General features: G+C 45.8%; 1 pseudogene; it reads right to left on the bottom strand.

Annotated features, from left to right (window-relative positions):
• LOC106571531 (adenylate cyclase type 3-like) overlaps positions 1-21,943 on the bottom strand; it is a 39,235-nt pseudogene that overhangs the window by 3,887 nt on the left and 13,405 nt on the right.

A 21,943-nucleotide genomic window follows, 5' to 3' on the forward strand; every position in this document is an offset into this window, starting at 1 on the left:
ATAATGTCCTGTAGTCCCACAATACAGACAGCTCCTGGTGCTCAATCTGGACAATCTAGCCCTTCCCAGAAGTTTGGGCTCTGGAGGAGGTGAGTCGACTGCCCTCTGTGATTCCCATTGGGAACCCGGGTGACATTGGATTCCCTCGGTAAGGTGGAAGTCGGGAACTTCCGGTATCCCTCGGAGGCAAGGTGGGTGCAGTGGGCGAGCGAGTGTGACCGGGAACTCCTCTCCCTCCTATGTTCCCTTAGCCGCCCATTGATCTGTAAGGTCAAGGCGATGAGGGAGTCAAGGTCCATGGGAAGCTTCCGGGCTGCGAGCTCGTCTTTAACCTCATCCGTGAAGGAATGTGTCGAAAAGAGAATCCAGGTTCCAGGCAATCTCAGTGGCCAACGTGCAAAAATCTACTGCGTAATATGCCACACTATGGGAGTTTTGACGCAGTTGGAGTAGCTTCTAAGCAGCCTCTCTCCCGGACAATGGAGAATCGAACACCTTCCTAACAAAATTCCCAGCTAATGAGAAAACAGTCATGATATTTAATTTAAGATTTAACAAGAGAACCGTGGGGCTAATTTGAATGGGCGCCAACAGCAGATTTTTGGGGATCTTAATATCCGTACCAGTACGACCCATGTGACGTCACTCCATGATAAGGTTTTATAAGGGTTAGAATGAAAACACTGTATATCAAGATAAAAAAGAGAAGAAGATAGGAAAATATGGAGGAGGATAAATAAGGGGGAAAGAGAGGAAGGTAGTAGACATGTGAGGAAATGGGACAATGTGTGTTACCTGAATGTTGCCCATCACCCCTGTAGACTCCATTCTGCTGGCTATGTTGACTGTGTTGCCCCAGACGTCATAGTGAGGTGTACGAGCACAGATCACTACAGCGAACACAGAGCCCTTATTCAGACCTAATGGGGAGAGGTATGTCATGACACACACACACACACACACACACACACACACACACACACACACACACACACACACACACACACACACACACACACACACACACACACACACACACACACACACACACACACACACACACACACACACACACACACGAAGCATGAAGCTGTTGAAGGACTGGTTGTTGAGTTTGGTGAGAATGACCTTCATGGCCAGAGCAATGTCTGCCAGGTCAGCTAAGTGCTGCCAAAGCTCTAACAATGACTGGAGGAGCAATAGAGCCTTCATCATTATCCTCATCACAATCATCATCAACACCATCAACACCACCAACACCATTAGCAATGCTGTTATCCTCTACAGGATCGGTGTCCTCCCTCCGCGTGTCGGTTGGCTAACGTGCGCTTATGTGATTAGCATGACACTGTAAGCAACAAGAACATTTCCCAGGACATAGACATATCTGATATGGGCAGAAAGCTTACATTCTTGTTAATCTAACTGCACTGTCCAATTTACAGTAGCTATTACAGTGAAAGAATACCATGCTATTGTTAGAGGAGAGTGCATAGTTATGAACTTGAAAATGTATCAATAATCCAATTAGGCACATTTGGGCAGACTTGATACAACATTTTGAACAGTAATGTAATGGATCATTGTATCAGTCTAAAACTTTGCACATACACTGCTGCCATCTAGTGGCCAAAATCTAAATTGTGCTTAGAGTCCTAAGTCATATAATGGCCTTTCTCTTCCATTTCAAAGATTATTTTTTAAAACGCATGTTTTTTTCTTTGTATTATCTTTTACCAGATTTAATGTATTATATTCTTATAATAATTATTATATACTTTTTCTGTGTTCCGGAACTCCAATTTGAGCAGCAGCAGCTGAAAAATGAGCTCCTACAAATATTGAAATTTACATGGTTTTTAGAGTGAAGTACATCGGAAAAAAGCAAAAGAAAACTGCAAGACTGAATAGGAGAAAAAACAAGCAACAAACAAAGAAGACATGCTTTTGAAAAATAACTATTTTTCATAAAATTGTAGTTATCTTAGCTAGCTGAATTGTTTACCAGTTGCTAAGCAGTTGCTAGGGACTCTTTTGGAAGAAGCTAGCTAGCTAACGAAGAACAACAAAGAATATCTAGTTAACAGAAGAAAAGAAAGAGAAAATCAGGACAGAAGAAAAAGGATATCAAAGTGAAACAGTTCTCTAAAGACACAGGAGACAATAATACAAGAAACAACACTTCTGTAGCTTGTCAACTATGTGTCTGTCTATCCCTGTTCTCTCCTCTCTGCACAGGCCATACAAACGCTTCACACCGCGTGGCCGCTGCCACTCCAACCTGGTGGTCCCAGCGCGCACGACCCACGTGGAGTTCCAGGTCTCCGGCAGCCTCTGGAACTGCCGGTCTGCAGCCAACAAGGCTGAGTTCATCTCAGCCTATGCTACCCTCCAGTCCCTAGACTTCCTGGCGCTGACGGAAACATGGATTACCACAGATAACACTGCTACTCCTACTGCTCTCTCTTCGTCTGCCCACGTGTTCTCGCATACCCCTAGAGCATCGAACCAGCGGGGTGGTGGCACTGGAATCCTCATCTCTCCCAAGTGGACATTCTCTCTTTCTCCCCTGACCCATCTGTCTATCTCCTCATTTGAATTCCATGCTGTCACAGTTACCAGCCCTTTCAAGCTTAACATCCTTATCATTTATCGCCCTCCAGGTTCCCTTGGAGAGTTCATCAATGAGCTTGACGCCTTGATAAGTTCCTTTCCTGAGGATGGCTCACCTCTCACAGTTCTGGGTGACTTTAACCTCCCCACGTCTACCTTTGACTCATTCCTCTCTGCCTCCTTCTTTCCACTCCTCTCCTCTTTTGACCTCACCCTCTCACCTTCCCCCCCTACTCACAAGGCAGGCAATACGCTTGACCTCATCTTTACTAGATGCTGTTCTTCCACTAATCTCATTGCAACTCCCCTCCAAATCTCCAACCACTACCTTGTATCCTTTTCCCTCTTGCTCTCATCCAACACTTCTCACTCTGCCCCTACTCGGATGGTATTGCGCCGTCCCAACCTTCGCTCTCTCTCTCCCGCTACTCTCTCCTCTTCCATCCTATCATCTCTTCCCTCTGCTCAAACCTTCTCCAACCTATCTCCTGATTCTGCCTCCTCAACCCTCCTCTCCTCCCTTTCTGCATCCTTTGATTTTCTCTGTCCCCTATCCTCCAGGCCGGCTCGGTCCTCCCCTCCTGCTCCGTGGCTCGACGACTCACTACGAGCTCACAGAACAGGGCTCCGGGCAGCCGAGCGGAAATGGAGGAAAACTCGCCTCCCCTGCGGACCTGGCATCCTTTCACTCACTCCTCTCTACATTCTCCTCTTCTGTCTCTGCTGCTAAAGCCACTTTCTACCACTCTAAATTCCAAGCATCTGCCTCTAACCCTAGGAAGCTCTTTGCTACCTTCTCCTCTCTCCTGAATCCTCCTCCCCCTCCCCCCCTCCTCCCTCTCTGCGGATGACTTCGTCAACCATTTTGAAAAGAAGGTTGACGATATCCGATCCTCGTTTGCTAAGTCAAACGACACCGCTGGTCCTGCTCACACTGCCCTACCCTGTGCTTTGACCTCTTTCTCCCCTCTCTCTCCAGATGAAATCTCGCGTCTTGTGACGGCCGGCCGCCCAACAACCTGCCCACTTGACCCTATCCCCTCCTCTCTTCTCCAGACCATTTCCGGAGACCTTCTCCCCTTCCTCACCTCACTCATCAACTCATCCTTGACCGCTGGCTACGTCCCTTCCGTCTTCAAGAGAGCGAGAGTTGCACCCCTTCTGAAAAAACCTACACTCGATCCCTCCGATGTCAACAACTACAGACCAGTATCCCTTCTTTCTTTTCTCTCCAAAACTCTTGAACGTGCCGTCCTTGGCCAGCTCTCCTGCTATCTCTCTCAGAATGACCTTCTTGATCCTAATCAGTCAGGTTTCAAGACTGGGCATTCAACTGAGACTGCTCTTCTCTGTGTCACGGAGGCTCTCCGCACTGCTAAAGCTAACTCTCTCTCCTCTGCTCTCATACTTCTAGACCTATCTGCTGCCTTTGATACTGTGAACCATCAGATCCTCCTCTCCACCCTCTCCGAGTTGGGCATCTCCGGCGCGGCCCACGCTTGGATTGCGTCCTACCTGACAGGTCGCTCCTACCAGGTGGCGTGGCGAGAATCTGTCTCCGCACCATGCGCTCTCACCACTGGTGTCCCCCAGGGCTCTGTTCTAGGCCCTCTCCTATTCTCGCTATACACCAAGTCACTTGGCTCTGTCATATCCTCACATGGTCTCTCCTATCATTGCTATGCAGACGACACACAATTAATCTTCTCCTTTCCCCCTTCTGATAACCAGGCGGCGAATCGCATCTCTGCATGTCTGTCAGACATATCAGTGTGGATGACGGATCACCAGCTCAAGCTGAACCTCGGCAAGACGGAGCTGCTCTTCCTCCCGGGGAAGGACTGCCCGTTCCATGATCTCGCCATCACGGTTGACAACTCCCTTGTGTCCTCCTCCCAGAGTGCTAAGAACCTTGGCGTGATCCTGGACAACACCCTGTCGTTCTCCACTAATATCAAGGCGGTGACCCGATCCTGTAGGTTCATGCTCTACAACATTCGCAGAGTACGACCCTGCCTCACACAGGAAGCGGCGCAGGTCCTAATCCAGGCACTTGTCATCTCCCGTCTGGATTACTGCAACTCGCTGTTGGCTGGGCTCCCTGCCTGTGCCATTAAACCCCTACAACTCATCCAGAACGCCGCAGCCCGTCTGGTGTTCAACCTTCCCAAGTTCTCTCACGTCACCCCGCTCCTCCGCTCTCTCCACTGGCTTCCAGTTGAAGCTCGCATCCGCTACAAGACCATGGTGATTGCCTACGGAGCTGTGAAGGGAACGGCACCTCCATACCTTCAGGCTCTGATCAGGCCCTACACCCAAACAAGGGCACTGCGTTCATCCACCACTGGCCTGCTGGCCCCCCTACCTCTGAGGAAGCACAGTTCCCGCTCAGCCCAGTCAAAACTGTTCGCTGCTCTGGCACCCCAATGGTGGAACAAGCTCCCTCACGCCGCCAGGACAGCGGAGTCAATCACCACCTTCCGGAGACACCTGAAACCCCACCTCTTTAAGGAATACCTAGGATAGGATAAAGTAATCCTTCTAACCCCCCCCCCCTTAAAATATTTAGATGCACTATTGTAAAGTGGTTGTTCCACTGGATATCATAAGGTGAATGCACCATTTTGTAAGTCGCTCTGGATAAGAGCGTCTGCTAAATGACTTAAATGTAAATGTAAATGTAAAATATTCTCCTATATTAATTTCACATTTCCACAAACTTCAACATGTTTCCTTTCAAATGGTATCAAGAATATGCATATCATTGCTTTAGGTCCTGAGCTACAGGCAGTTAGATTTGGGTATGTCATTTTAGGTGAAAATGTAAAAAAGGGTTCTGATCCTACATTGAGCTTGATGAGACATGCTGTATATTGAGCTCAGTGTTATCAGTTGCTGTGGTTACCGGATCTGTTTGTATTGCTCTCGAGTGTGACTCCATACAAAGAACAGAGACCCCCCCAACCCGACCCAAAGAAAGCATTCCTCCCACCCCTTCCCATCCCACCCAGCAACCAAGGTTGTTTATCAGTCCCCCTCCCAACCATCCATCCCCTGAGTCTCCCCTTACAACCCCACCCAATCACCCCCACCATCCCCCACAAAGACCAGAGACCCCAAGTACCACCCCTTCCTCGTGGGCCTGAAAGCAAAGAAAGTAACAAAAGTCGAAATAAATATATATTATTGATTTGTATGTGTAAGGCTTCAGCTGAGACTGTTCTTTACAGAGTCAAGTATACAGTATTTGTCCAGGCCTCAATTGTTCCTTGACTAGCACCATTCATTCTCGCTGGAGATAATTCTAATGTTATATCTTGTAATAGTAACTGTATCCACTGATTAAATGGGAGAGAGTGAGGTGATTGCCATCTTAGAACCAAATTTTGTTTTTCTCGCAGCGCTCCTGCCTGCCAGCAGTAATCTTCTCTGATTAATTGAGAGATTCAAGGGGCTATCATCGTTAAGTAACATAATAGATGCAAAGCATTTCATATTTAAATTCATGCACTTTGAAATTAATTTTGTAACTTTGCCCCAAAAGCATTTAACTGCAGGGCAATCCCACATCATTTGAAGGAATGTGCCTACCTGATTTAGGGGACACAGTGAACAGTTGGGAGTTGGGGCCAATTTCATCGTAAAATGTTTCCTTGTTGTTAAATACCGTCTGTGAACAAACTTAAAATGTATAAATTGATGGTTTGGATTATGGGATGCAAAGGTCATATTTTTTCATATTTTGTTCCAGTTGAAGGGGTTGTTCAGATTCAATTAGATCTGTGGACCATACTTTAAAAAAATATAGATCAGTCTTTTTGTGAACCCAGATAATCTATTTATAAATATCATCATTGGATGGTTCAGTAGTTGGGTTTCCCAAGGGACTCCATTGGCCAGCATAGCTGACCTAAGTTGTAAATATAGAAAAAAGGAGTTGCCTGGTAATGTGTATCTTTCAAATCATGGAATGTTCTGCAACCATAACTGTTCATGACATCGGTAAGGGTACCGATTCCACATTTGGACCATTGGGGGGGATGCAAAAGGCCGCTCTCCAGATTGCAAAGTATTATTGTGAAATATTGGAGTATGGGCATGCCATGTTGATTCTCAGTTGACATTTTTATTTTTTCATTTTGAGCCAAATAGAAATCGTATTAGCAATAATAATAGGACTAAAGCAATATGCAGAAATAGCTCTGCCATTTCCAGGTTGCAAAAATTCTGATAGTTTTGCCTAATTTCTGTTTACGTGACAAAACAAGCAATGTATAGTGTAGAGAATCATTGTACCATCGAAACCGCTGTGAAAAACATTTTCAATAACCAAACATATTGTATTTTCAGCTGTTTGAAGCTGGTGTACAAAACCAAAAGTGAAAGATGCAAAAACTAAACCTAAGAACAAGAAGCATAGAAATAGTGCACATAGAACAGATCTACCGCTTCTTAGACGTGCTTTCAATAAGAATGACAGATCTATAATTCACATTTATAAGTGAATTTGGTTGGGTCGCCCAAAAAGTTACATATTTCAGCTTTAACCTCTACAGGATCGGTGTCCCTATACTGGAAAGGTTATTGCTAACGTGCACCAATGTCACTAGAATGACATAAGTAACAGCCAACTTTCCAGGACATAGACATGTTATATATGTGCAGAAAGCTTAAATTCTTGTTAATCTAACTGCACTATCCAATTTATAGTAGCTATTACAGTGAAAAAATACCATGCTATTGTTTGAGGAGAGTGCACAACAACAAAAAACTTTGATACAGTCACCTCTGAAGGTAAATTCAACTCAAATGCAGGAACTAGTTTCTACAGCGTGAACCCCTGCTTTTTCTGTCCCCACACCCACCCTGCCATCTAGATGTGTGAAGGTTAGTATCTTGGTGTCTTTTCTGTAGGGAAAATAATGTACGACCTTCCTGGGAGTGTGTAAACTTTTATTTCCATATTATTTGTGTATGTTCTCTATAGTTATGTATTTGAAAATGTATCAATTGACCAATTCGGCACATTTGGGCAGATTTGAATCAAAATGTTGTGCAGTAATGTAACACCATGCGCAAACCGGACCCGTCGTGTGCGCGAGCGTTGCTAAATAAATGTACACATACATGTTATTCAATCATTGCACCCACACTGCTCGCGTGCGCCAACGAGCGTCTGCGTTGCCAGGCGCTAAAATAGGTGTGTCACGACTTCCGCCAAAGTTGGTCCCTCTCCTTGTTCGGGCGGCGTTCGGCGGTCGACCTCACCAACCTTCTAGCCATCGCCGATCCACTTTTCATTTTCCATTGTTTTTTTCTCGTCTTCCATCACACCTGGTTCCAATTCCATCAATTACATGTTGTGTATTTAACCCTCTGTTCCCCCCCATGTCCTTGTCCGTAATTGTTCCTTGTAGTGCTTGTGCACGGTATGCTGGTTATTACCGGGTTTTGTTTGACCCATTTCATGTATTGTTCTGTTAACGGTGGTTTATGTTTATTAAACTTCGCTCTCCTGCGCCTGACTTCTCTGCCGCCAGTACGCACCTCACTACAGAATTACGGACCAAAACTATGGAGTCAGCAGGAGCAGGTACCCCGGGTATAGGGGTGGAGGAGCACGTCCAGGAGCACGCAGCAATGCTCCAACATCTTGGCACCGCCATGGACCGCGTTGTCCAGACTATGGACCGCTGGGAGATACAGGGAGTTCTTCCAGCGCCTCCACCAGCACAACCGGGGTCTCCCATGAGCGCCCCTCTTCCTCCTGGTCCCAGTGGGATTCGTCTCTCCCTGCCCCAGGAATACGATGGGAAGGCTACAAACTGCCAGGGGTTCCTTTTACAACTAGACCTATACCTGGCCACCATCCACCCGGCTCCGTCGGGCCATGAGAGGGTGTCCGCCCTCATCTCGTGCCTCACCGGGAAAGCCCTGGAGTGGGCCAACGCCGTGGAGAGAGGGAGATGCGTGGAGAGAGGGAGATGCGGTGTTGGACCAGTTTGAGGAGTTCACCCGCCGTTTCCGGGCAGTCTTTGACCACCCGCCCGAGGGTAGAGCGGTGGGTGAGCGCCTCTTCCATCTGAGGCAGGAGACGAGGAGCGCCCAGGAGTTCACCCTGGAGTTTAGGACCCTGGCTGCCGGCGAGGGATGGAACGATGGCCCTGATCAACCGTTACCGCTGCAGTCTGCACGAGTTGGCCTGCAGAGACACCACCCTCACTTTCGACCAGTTGGTGGACCTGTCCATCCGGCTGGACAACCTGCTGGCTCCCCTCGGACGTTCAGATCGGGGTCTGGTGGTTCCATCCCCCCGCACCGCCTCTCCGATACCCATGGAGCTGGGAGGGGCGGTGCGCAGGGAGACCGGAGGGGGTTCCAGCTCGTGCACCATCTGTGGCCGCAGAGGTCACACTGCCGGTTGGTGCCGGGTTGGTTCCTCTGGGGATCGAGGCAGCAGGCAGGGCGCTCTGGCGTCTGAGCCGGCACCATTCTCACCCAGAGCCCTCTGTTGCTCATATGTTTATCTATGTCACTTTTTCTGAGTTTTCCCCGCATTCCCAGCATAAGGCGCTCGTCGATTCAGGTGCGGCTGGGAATTTTATAGATAGATCGTTCGCCCATAGTTTAGGGATCCCCATTGTTCCCGTGGATGTGCCCTTCCCCGTTCACGCCATAGATAATCGACCATTAGGGTCAGGTTTGATCAGGGAGGCCACCGCTCCTCTGGGCATGGTGACGCAGGTTTGGCACAAGGAGAGAATTAGTCTCTTCGTTATTGACTCTCCTGCGTTTCCCGTGGTGCTAGGCCTACCCTGGTTAGTTTGTCATGACCCCACTGTTTCTTGGCCACAGAGGGCTCTCACGGGGTGGTCGCGGGAGTGCTCGGGGAGGTGTTTAGGGGTTTCCGTTGGTGCTACTATGGTGGAAAGTCCAGACCAGGTCTCCACCGTGCACATTCCCCCTGAATATGCCGATTTGGCTCTCGGCGACTCAATTACCACCCCATCGACGGGGCGATTGTGCGATAAATCTCCTGGTAGACGCTGCACTTCCCAGGAGTCAAGTGTATCCCCTCTCACAGGCGGAGACGGGGGCTATGGAAACATATGTCTCCGAATCCCTGCGTTAGGGGTACATTCGGTCCTCCACTTCACCCGTCTCCTCAAGTTTATTTTTTGTGAAGAAGAAGGAGGGAGGTCTGCGCCCATGTATTGACTATCGGCGTCTGAACCAGATCACTGTGAGGTATAGTTACCCGCTACCACTCATAGCCACAGCGATTGAGTCAATGCACGGGGCGCGCTTCTTCACCAAACTAGATCTCAGGAGCGCTTACAACCTGGTGCGTATCGGAGAGGGAGACGAGTGGAAGACGGCTTTCAGTACCACCTCAGGGCACTATGAGTACCTCGTCATGCCGTACGGGTTGATGAATGCGCCATCAGTCTTCCAAGCCTTTGTAGACGAGATTTTCAGGGACCTGCACGGGCAGGGTGTAGTGGTGTATATTGATGACATTCTGATATACACCGCTACACACGCCGAGTATGTGTCCCTGGTGCGCAGGGTGCTTGGTCACCTGTTGGAGCATGACCTGTATGTCAAGGCTGAGAAATGCTTGTTTTTCCAGCAGTCCGTCTCCTTCCTAGGGTATCGCATTTCCACCTCAGGGATGGAGATGGAGAGTGACCGCATTTCAGCTGTGCGTAATTGGTTGACTCCCACCACGGTAAAGGAGGTGCAGCGGTTCTTAGGGTTTGCCAACTACTACCAGAGGTTTATCCGAGGTTTTGGTCAGGTGGTGGCTCCCATTACCTCACTGCTGAAGGGGGGCCCGGTGCGTTTGCAGTGGTCGGCTGAGGCGGACAGGGCTTTTAGTCACCTGAGGGTTCTGTTTACCTCGGCTCCCGTGCTGGACCATCCGGATCCCTCTTTGGCGTTTATAGTGGAGGTGGACGCGTCCGAGTCTGGGATAGGAGCTGTGCTCTCTCAGCGCTCGTGTACGCCACCGAAGCTCCGCCCCTGTGCCTTCTTCTCGAAGAAGCTCAGCCTGGCGGAGCGAAACTATGACGTGGGGGACCGGGAGCTGTTGGCTGTCGTCAAGGCCTTGAGGGCGTGGAGACATTGGCTTGAGGGGGCTAGACACCTTTTTCTCATCTGGATTGACCACCGCAATCTGGAGTACACCCGGGCAGCGAGGAGACTGAACTCTCGCCAGGCAAGGTGGGCCATGTTTATCACCTGTTTTGTGTTTACCATTTCCTACAGACCAGGCTCCCAGAACGTGAAGGCAGACGCACTCCAATACTCCCCACCTCCAGCCGGGTGGCGCCGGTGGTGTGGGAGCTGGACACGGACATAGAGCAGGTGTTACGTGCAGAGCCCGCTCCCTTCCAGTGTCCCGCTGGGCGTCTGTACGTCCCGTCTGCTATTTGTGACCGGTTGATCTATTGGGCCCACACATCACCCTCCTCTGGTCATCCTGGGATCGGTCGGACAGTGCGCTGTTTGAGCGGGAGGTACTGGTGGCCTACCTTGGCTAAGGACGTGAGGGTTTATGTTTCCTCCTGCTCGGTGTGCGCCCAGTGTAAGGCTCCTAGGCACCTACCCAGAGGTAAGCTACACCCCTTACCCATTCCACAGCGACCTTGGTCACACCTGTCAGTGGATTTTCTGACTGATCTTCCACCATCACAGGGTAACACCACGATCCTGGTTGTTGTGGATCATTTCTCTAAGTCCTGTCGTCTCCTCCCTCTGCTGTTTATTAAACGACACCGTTGTAAATCAGTTTTCCCTCTCCTGCGCCTGACTTCTCTGCCGCCAGTATGCACCTCACTACAAGGTCATTCTATTTATGACGCAGAACTCGCTGCAAGTCCTGCCTCTCCCATCTGCTCATTGTTTTTTAGAAGCATATACCCATGTGCTATCTTCTCATTGGTTTTTAGGAAAAGATACCCACGTGGGTGATTGAAAGATGAACTGAGGTCGGTTGTGGTAATGCACCTTATATGAAAGTTAGTTGCCAATCGCCATATAAAGTACAAAAAAGAAAAAGAAGCCTGGAAGGAGGAGAAAAGACTGGAAACGATTTGGTTGACCGTTTTATGTGTGGATTATTTGTTGGAGTAGAGGACCTTATGTATTTCAGGTAAAATAACAACTCAATGTTTATAACCCAGGACAAATTAGCTAGCAACAGCAAGCTAGCTAGCTAAATAGGACAAATTATGCCTTCCCTGTGGCTCAGTTGGTAGAGCATGGTGTTTGCAATGCATGGTGTGTGCAACGCCAGGGTTGTGGGTTCGATTCCCACGGGGGGCCAGTACAAAAAAAAAAAAAAAAATACATGAAAGTCACATTCACTACTGTAAGTCCCACATTCACTACTGTAAGTCGCTCAGGGCAATAGGAGACATCATATTTCTCTCTATACTCAGCAAAGGAGCAGAATAATCAGAGTCTAAACCAATTTAAGATGGGGCGAAATGCTAGTGACTGGAAATACAATTTAAATTTGGTACGAATAGGCCTCCTACGTCTTTCCCTCTTTGCATACAACACTAAAATATAAACGCAACATGCCAAATGTTGGTCCCATGTTTCATGAGCTGAAAAAAAAGATCCCATAAATTTTCCACATGCACAAAAAGTGTATTTCTCTAAATTTCACAACAACTACCTTATACACACAAGTGTAAAGGAATGAAAAATATATGAATGAATGATGGCCGAACGGCATAGGCAAGATGCATGCAGTAGATGGTATAGAGTACAGTATATATGAGATGAGTAATGTATGTAAACATTATATAAAGTGGCATTGTTTAAAGTGGCTAGTGATACATTTATTACATCAAGATGGCAAGATGCAGTAGATGGTATAGAGTACAGTATATACATATGAGATGAGTAATGTAGGGTATGTAAACATTATATAAAGTGGCATTGTTTAAAGTGGCTAGTGATACATTTATTACATCAAGATGGCAAGATGCAGTAGATGGTATAGAGTACAGTATATACATATGAGATGAGTAATGTAGGGTATGTAAACATTATATAAAGTGGCATTGTTTAAAGTGGCTAGTGCTACATTTATTACATACATTTTTCCATTATAAAAGTGGCTAGAGTTGAGTCAGTATGTTGGCAGCAGCCACTCAATGTTAGTGATGGCTGTTTAACAGTCTGATGGCCTTGAGATAGAAGCTGTTTTTCAGTCTCTCGGGCCCTGCTCTGATGCACCTGTACTGACCTCGCCTTCTGGATGATAGCGGGGTGAACAGGCAGTGGCTCGGGTGGTTGTTGTCCTTGATGATCTTTTTGACCTTCCTGTGACACCGGGTGGTGAAGGTGTCCTGGAGGGCAGGTAGTTTGCCCCCGGTGATGCATTGTGCAGACCTCACTACCCTCTGGAGAGCCTTACGGTTGTGGGTGGAGCAGTTGCCGTACCAGGCGGTGATACAGCCCGACAGGATGCTCTCGATTGTGCATCTGTAAAAGTTTGTGAGTGTTTTTGGTGACAAGCCCAATTTCTTCAGCCTCCTGAGGTTGAAGAGGCGCTGCTGAGCCTTCTTCACCACGCTGTCTGTGTGGGTGTACCATTTCAATTTGTCCGTGATGTGTATGCCGAGGAACTGAAAACTTTCCACCCTCTCCACTACTGTCCCGTCATGTGGATAGGGGGCTGCTCCCTCTGCTGTTTCCTGAAGTCCACGATCATCGCCTTTGTTTTGTTGACATTGAGTGTGAGGTTATTTTCTTGACACCACACTCCGAGGGCCCTCACCTCCTCCCTGTAGACCGTCTCGTCGTTGTTGGTAATCAAGCCTACCACTGTAGTGTCGTCTGCAAACTTGATGATTGAGTTGGAGGCGTGCATGGCCACGCAGTCATGGGTGAACAGGGAGTACAGGAGAGGGCTGAGAACGCACCCTTGTGGGGCCCCAGTGTTGAGGATCAGCGGGGTGGAGATGTTGTTACATACCCTCACCACCTGGGGGCGGCCCGTCAGGAAGTCCAGGACCCAGTTGCACAGGGCGGGGTCGAGACCCAGGGTCTCGAGCTTAATGATGAGCTTGGAGGGTACTATGGTGTTAAATCCTGAGCTGTAGTCGATGAACAGCATTCTTACATAGGTATTCCTCTTGTCCAGATGGGTTAGGGCAGTGTGCAGTGTGATTGCGATTGCGTCGTCTGTGGACCTATTGGTGCGGTAAGCAAATTGGAGTGGGTCTAGGGTGTCAGGTAGGGTGGAGGTGATATGGTCCTTGAATTGTCTCTCAAAGCACTTCATGATGACGGAAGTGAGTGCTACGGGCGGTAGTCATTTAGCTAAGTTACCTTAGCTTTCTTGGAAACAGGAACAATGTGGGAACAGCAGACTGGGATAAGGATTGATTGAATATGTCCGTAAACACACTAGCCAGCTGGTCTGCGCATGCTCTGAGGACGCGGCTGGGGATGCCGTCTGGGCCTGCAGCCTTGCGAGGGTTAACACGTTTAAATGTTTTACTCACACGTTGGTTGCAGTGAAGGAGAGCCCGCAGGTTTTGGTAGCGGGCCGTGTTAGTGGCACTGTATTGTCCTCAAAGCGAGCAAAGAAGTTGTTTAGTTTGTCTGGGAGCAAGACATCGTGGTCCGCGACGGGGCTGATTTTTCTTTTGTAGTCCGTGATTGACTGTAGACCATGCCACATACCTCTCGTGTCTGAGCCGTTGAATTACGACTCTACTTTGTCTCTATACTGACGCTTAACTTGTTTGATTGCATTGCAGAGGGAATAGCTACACTGTTTGTATTCGGTCATGTTTCCGGTCACCTTGCCCTGATTAAAAGCAGTGGTTCACACTTTCAGTTTTGTGCAAATGCTGCCATCAATCCACGGTTTCTGGTTGGGGAATGTTTTAATAGACGCTGTGGGTACAACATCACCGATGCACTTGCTAATAAACTCGCTCACCGAATCAGCGTATTCATCAATGTTGTTGTTCGACGCGATGCGGAACATATCCCAGTCCACGTGATCGAAGCAATCTTGAAGCGTGGAATCCGATTGGTCGGACCAGCGTTGAACAGACCTGAGCACGGGTGCTTCCTGTTTTAGTTTCTGTCTATAGGCTGGGAGCAACAAAATGGAGTCGTGGTCAGCTTTTCCGAAAGGAGGGCGGGGGAGGGCCTTATATGCGTCGCGGAATTTAGAATAACAATGATCCAGGGTTTTGCCAGCCCGGGTCGCGCAATCGATATGCTATGCTTAGGGAGCCTTGTTTTCAGATTAGCCTTGTTAAAATCCCCAGCTACAATAAATGCAGCCTCAGGATATGTGGTTTCCAGTTTACATAGAGTCAAATGAAGTTCGTTCAGGGCTGTCGATGTGTCTGCTTGGGGGGGAATTTACACGATTGTGATTATGATCGAAGAGAATTCTCTTGGTAGATAATGCGGTCGGCATTTGATTGTGAGGAATTCTAAGTCAGGTGAACAAAAGGACTTGAGTTCCTGTATGTTGTTATGATCACACCACGTCTCTTTAATCATAAGGCATACACCCCCGCCCTTCTTCTTACCAGAGAGATGCTTGTTTCTGTTGGCGCGATGCGTGAAGAAACCAGGTGGCGTGTCTCGAGTGAGCCATGTTTCCGTGAAACAAAGAACGTTACAGTCTCTGATGTCTCTCTGGAAGGCAACCCTTGCTCAGATTTCATCTACCTTGTTGTCAAGAGACTGGACATTGGCGAGTAGTATGCTCGGGAGTGGTGCGCGATGTTCCCGTCTATGGAGCCTGACCAGAAGACCGCTCCATCTGCCCCTTCTGCGGCGCCGTTGTTTTGGGTCGCCGGCTGGGATCCGATCCATTGTCCTGGGTGGTGGGCCAAACAGAGGATCCGCTTCGGGAAAGTCGTATTCCTGGCCGTAATGTTGGTGAGTTGACATTGCTCTTAAATCCAATAGTTCCTCCCGACTGTATGTAATAAAACCTAAGATTTCCTGGGGTAACAATGTAAGAAATAACACATAAAAAAACGAAATACTGCATAGGTTCCAAGGAATGCGAAGTGAGGCGGCCATCTCTGTCTGCGCCGGATGTTGTTCAATTCAATAAAATAAAAAAATGAAATGCACTTACAACATGTCTACAAAGGACTATAAACACAGCATCAATATAACATGAACTTGAACATTCACCTCTTGGAGAGAGAAAGTGAAACCAATTACTTGGATTGACAAAAGGTCAAGATGTATGGCACCCTCTTTCTCCAGCCTTGTGTGAATCTGCCAGGCTGAGACATCATATCTGCCCTGCCGCCACAGGGTCAAAAATTACTCTGCGCATGAGCAAGCTCCAAGAACTGTCTGGGATGACTCTAGAAGCTCGCCCATGGCAGCACAATAAAATACCTTAATAAAGGCCACCACGGAAAATGCTGTGGTAGCGTGTGCGTGCAAAAGACATTGCCCGCCAATACAACAACCAAACTACTTCTGCAAAACGCACTTGTGCAACCAATACAACAATAACATCAATGGCTGTATGGAATAATACTACAAACAACAAACAATACGGATAGCAGTATTGGCAACTCCTACATCAAAATTAGCAACAGCCATACAGTAGAACATATGGCTGAAACGTATCAAAGTACCAGTAAGTAATTAGTGGTAATTACCTATTATTAGGGTACTAGGGGGTAACTAGCCCCCCTAAGAACAATGTTTAATTGCTGACACAAAAAAGCAATGTTTGGGAAGAAATGGTATGTGGATGAAGGACATGCTTAGGCGAATAAACTACAAAGGGAAATAAATGGCTACAGTTTAGGGGACCTTCAATGCTGCAGACATTTTTTGGTACCCTTCCCCAGATCTGTACCTCGACAGAATCCTGTCTCGGAGCTCTATGAACAATTCCTTAGACCTCATAGCTTGGTTTTTGCTCTGACATGCATTGTCAACTGTGGGACATTCCAGAAGGACAACCATCTATGCAGCGACGCCACCAATTAGGTCTTTATGGTAATGTGACCAGACGTAAGCCACTCCTCAGCCTGACAGAGCGTGAGAGGATCTGCAGAGAAGAATGGGAGAAACTCCCCAATCAGCTTGTAGCGTCATACCCAAGAAGACTCGAGGCTGTAATCACTGCCAAAGGTGCTTCAACAAAGTACTGAGTAAAGGGTCTGAATACTTACATAAATGTGATGTTTCAGTTGTTTTTTTTAATAAAATGTGCAAAAATGTATAAAAACCTGTTTTTGCTTTGTCGTTATGAGGGAAAAGAAACAATTTAATCAATTTTAGAATAAGGCTGTAATGTAACAAAATGTCGAAAAAGGGGTCTTAATACTTTCCGAATGCACTGTAGGTCACAAATAAAGCTATCCCTAGTAAAATTGGAGCCCAACTCATGAGTCCACCTCCTGCACTGCTCATACCTAATCAATTCCCCCCTCCAACTAAAAACAGGACGAGAGATGCCAATTGAAAAGCTCTCTCTTAAAAAACATAGCTAGCTATCCAGCAATATAACATAAAATGCTGTGTAAAATAGCTAAAAGACTCTAAAGTAACATTAACTGTAAAGCTATCAGTCACTAGTGGAAACATTTACCACTGCAATTAAGTTATGTTATCTTTTTAATGTATTTTACCTCAGATCTGGTAGTAAGGTTGTTAGCTAGCACTCCTAGCAGCTTATGCTAACTAGCTAGCTGGCTAGCATTTACTGCTAGTGAAGTTGCTAGCTAGCTAGTTAGCATAAACTGGCGCTAACGGCATTAGTGGATTATTTATCTTAAGGCTTTCCTACTTGTATATATATATTTTTTTTATAGATATAACTTCATTGGATTATATCTACAACTAAAAAAATTACAAAATTTGATAAACTTACCACAAAATAGTTTCGTTGAAATATCTCCCAAAGTTTGATGACACAAAGGAAACTTTCGTTGAGCAAGAGCAGTGGCAGCCAGGGAAAGTGTTGGGAAAATAATTTGGTGACATATTGTGGTCTTTATGTGAAATACAGGGGGGGGGGGCAGTTATCCCCTAGTACCCTACACAGCATGTATATATATTTTTTTAAACCCCTGCAACTTACATTTTGATGTCATTCAGACATTCGTCTTACTGTTGACAATTAAAAAGTCCTCAGAAACATGCGTCTTCTCCCTTCGGATCAAATCAAATTTTATTGGTCACATGCAGATGTTATATATGGCGAGTGTAGCGAAATGCTTGTGCTTCTAGTTCCGACAGTGCAGCAATATCTAACAAGTAATATCTAATAAATACCTAACACACACAAATCTAAGTAAGGAATGGAATAAGAATATATAAATATAAATATATTGATGTCAGAGCAGCATAGGCTAAGATGCAATAGATTGTATAGAATACAGTATATACAAATGAGATGAGTAATGCAAGATATGTAAGAGCAGGCAGGGGTCAATAATCCAGTGTGGTGTGGCAAGGTACAGAATGGCAGGCAGGCTCATGGTCAGGGCAGGCAGAAAGGTCAAAACCGCGAACAACTAGAAAACAGGAACTAAAACAGACAGGAGCAAGGGGGAAAACGCTGGTAGGTTTCACAAAACAAAACAAACTGGCAACAGACAAACAGAGAGCACAGGTATAAATACACTGGGGATAATGGGGAAGATTGGCAACATCTGGAGGGGGGAGGTGGGGTGGAGACAAGCACAAAGACAAGTGAAACAAATCAGGGTGTGACAGTCAACAGAGAATAAATGTATTTTTTTTAAATGCTTTGGGCCGTGTGGACGAATTTGAGTAAGTAAGTCTTTGAGACTGGACAACAATATTTTGGAAAACAAATGAATATCTGTGTTTATCAAAGATAGGAGGCAATAATAAAAGCTAAATTAGTGCTGTATTCACATCTCTCCTAAATGAACCTTGTGAAGAGCTGTATTAATCATTTCGACCTAATTGATTCCAAAATTGTAATTAGACCTTAGGAGGAATACCGGCCCATCCAGGTGATTTGCCTTTATTCATGCTGTCCAATGCCCTTTTGAGTTCATTTAAAGAGATTTGGGCTCCCAGCAAGGTGTCTTCCTCTGTTGAGAGAAGAGGAGTTCTTAATTATTTTAGAAGGGACTTAGTCTGGCTTGGTGTGGATTTAAAATCAGAGGTGTACAGTTCTTTATAGATGCGGGAGAATCTTTGATTCATTTGGGTTCTGATCGTACTTCCCTGTTTCAGATTCAATAGTTGCTATATCAGCTAATTGATCATTACTGCGTACCTTGTTGGCCAGTAAACGACTGGGACGATTACCATGGACGTAATGGTTGAGTCTAACTCGATAAATTAAGTTCTGTCTTGACTTTGGAAAGAGTAATAGCTACCAGGTCTGAAAACAGTGTTCGTTGTGAACGCTCTAATGCATTTAACAAACATTTCCAAATCTGATATCTTCTTTAATTGTGATTTATTCAAGTTTTTTTAAATAAAACCTTTGGTGGCATCTCATAGAATCTGAGGGTTATCGACTGAATTTTTATTGATCATTATTAATTTATTTAGTTAAATTTCAAATTGATCACAGAATGTATGATTTTGTAGTAATGAAACATTGAAACACCATCTTGTGGCTCTTTCAGGAGATTCTGAAATTTGAAGTTGGCAGTAATCAGCGTGGTGGTCAGTAAAGCGCATTGGTCGAATTTCTATTTGCTTGATTAAAGAAAATAGACGTGTAGATAATAGTATGTAATCGATTTGTGAGAATGATTTCTGCCTGTTTGAGTAGAAAGTGTACTATTTTGCTTTAGAGTTATGAGCTCACCAGGCGTCAATGAGGTTGTAATCAGAGAGTATATGCTGGAGAGCCTTGGTTGCTTGTGGATTATTGTTGTTCTTATTAGATTTGTCTCGCATGTCCAAAATGGCATTCATGTCTGTCCCAATAATCAGATGGAATTGCAGATATTTATGAATTTGGAGCATACACATTAATAAAGGCAATTTTCTTTCCATTATGGATAACTTTAAGGAAAGTGATTCTGCCTTCTTGGTCTTTACCCAAGATGGTGATGTTTTGTTCCTTATGTATCATTATGATTACACCTTTAGTTTTGTTTGGGGCTGATGAAAGAGCAGCCAGTTTGTGCAAATGGTTCTCTATTCTTTGTGAGTCCTTTTGGAGCAGGTGTGTTTCTTGGAGCAGGTGTGTTTCTTGGAGCATTGCTATATCAACATGGTTTCTTGCTAGAATATCAAGACAGCTGGAATGTTTAATAGGACAGTTTAGGCCTTTCAAATTCTAAGAGAGAATAGCTAGCGTTGGGATTGTTAAACAATTTTTTAAATGTATTATTAATGATGTAATTGTTATCTTTAGTGTTAATAAGCCCATTGATGTGAAACAAAAAGCATGAACCACAGGGAAACCGACCCATTGGTCGTTCCCCACCCAGAACCCCCCTGTGAACCATTCCCCCTCTTCCTTAAATATTAAATCTCTTAAGCAGCATTTTTTTTGGGGGGGGATCTTAAGGTATTGAGAAAGAAAGAAACTAAAACATGAAATAAGTAAACATGTACCCCTTCAGACCTTTAAATGTAAGTTTGTAGAGAAAATAAGTAGGTAGATATGACAACAGATTTGCAAGGCTAAACAGTCAAATAGGATGGCTGTAGGAGTAATAGCTTTGATTGATAATTGATCCATTAACTTCATTATTATTAGCAATATGGTCTAAATTACTTTAAACATAAAGTACCTTCAATGTGTATTAAGCATTTAGGTGCTCTATACTATGTACAAAGAAATAAAAAAGTAGAGGGTATGTGCAGGAAATGCAGTCTATAATCTTCACAATAATTAATCATGGCCTGTAGGCCAAGTCCTCCCTGGGAGATACATTCAGAAGTGTAAACAGAGGGGGACAGCCATAAAAAAATAAAAAAGGATTGTGTGGTATCCCATATGGGACTGGCCATCTATCCTAAACAGTTTAGCCCATGTAATGCGCTGTAGCCCCACAAGGAAGCAGCACCAGTCTGTATGACACTTTAATATATTGTCCATTGTTTATTAATTGGCGTGAAGTCATCATTATCTAAATGTCCTGGACCATAGACAATATAATGAGAATGAAGTCCAATGTTCAGCAATGATAATAATAATAATAAGTGTTCCTTTTACTCAATTGAAGGGTGTCCTCGTTGTTTTATGCTGAGGGCAGCATCACAGCCATAGGCTAGGCTGCATGATTGTGCATGGACAGAATACCTGAATATATATCTGTCGGCTCGTCCCTTTTGTGTGTTGGGCTTGATGTGTTTCTGAAGGAAGTATTGAGCCTCCTTGGCAGTGGAAAACGTGTGTTGTGTTCTGGAAGGTTAAGATGAGTTTTGCCGGGTGGATGAAGCCGCATCTCAGGTTTAGCTTGCATAGCTCTGATCTCACCTCATTGTACTGTAGGTCGCCATCTGTTTCAGCAGTTCGGCACTCAGATCTGGGTAGATGCTGATCCTCTTCTCCACATAAGTAAGAGCTCCCGATTCCGCTTTGAGGCGAACAATTTGCCGTTTGATTTAAAAACTGTGGATTCCAACAATCATACACTGGGATCCGTTCCGGAGAGGACCCGTGCACCTTGCTTCTCCTGACAAAACAGTTCATAGAAATGATTGGTCATGAAGGAAGTTGGGTTGCCCACTTCCACACCTATTTCAAGTCCTATGACTATCGCATTGAATTTACGGGAATGATTTTCGAGTGATTGTGTTTTCTTTTTTAGGAGATTGATTTCCCCTTAGCTTAGTTTGCGCTGTGTCCAGGTCTTGGAGTCACCCTTTTGTCACATTGGCCGAAAAATGGGGAAGCTCGCATGCCGAAGAACACCATCCCAACCGTGAAGCACGGCTGCGGGGCCAGATGGATTACCAGGATGTGTGCTCCGGGCATGTGCTGACCAACTGGCAGGTGTCTTCACTGACATTTTCAACATGTCCCTGATTGAGTCTGTAATACCAACATGCTTCAAGCAGACCACCATAGTCCCTGTGCCCAAGAACACAAAGGCAACCTGCCTAAATGACTACAGACCCATAGCACTCACATCCGTAGCCATGAAGTGCTTTGAAAGGCTGGTAATGGCTCACATCAACACCATTATCCCAGAAACACTAGACCCACTCCAATTTGCATACCGCCCAAACAGATCCACAGATGATGCAATCTCTATTGCACTCCACACTGCCCTTTCCCACCTGGACAAAAGGAACACCTATGTGAGAATGCTATTCATTGACTATAGCTCAGCGTTCAACACCATAGTAC

Source organism: Salmo salar, chromosome ssa15 (assembly GCF_905237065.1).
Source record: "Salmo salar chromosome ssa15, Ssal_v3.1, whole genome shotgun sequence".
Classification (NCBI taxonomy): Eukaryota; Metazoa; Chordata; class Actinopteri; order Salmoniformes; family Salmonidae; genus Salmo; species Salmo salar.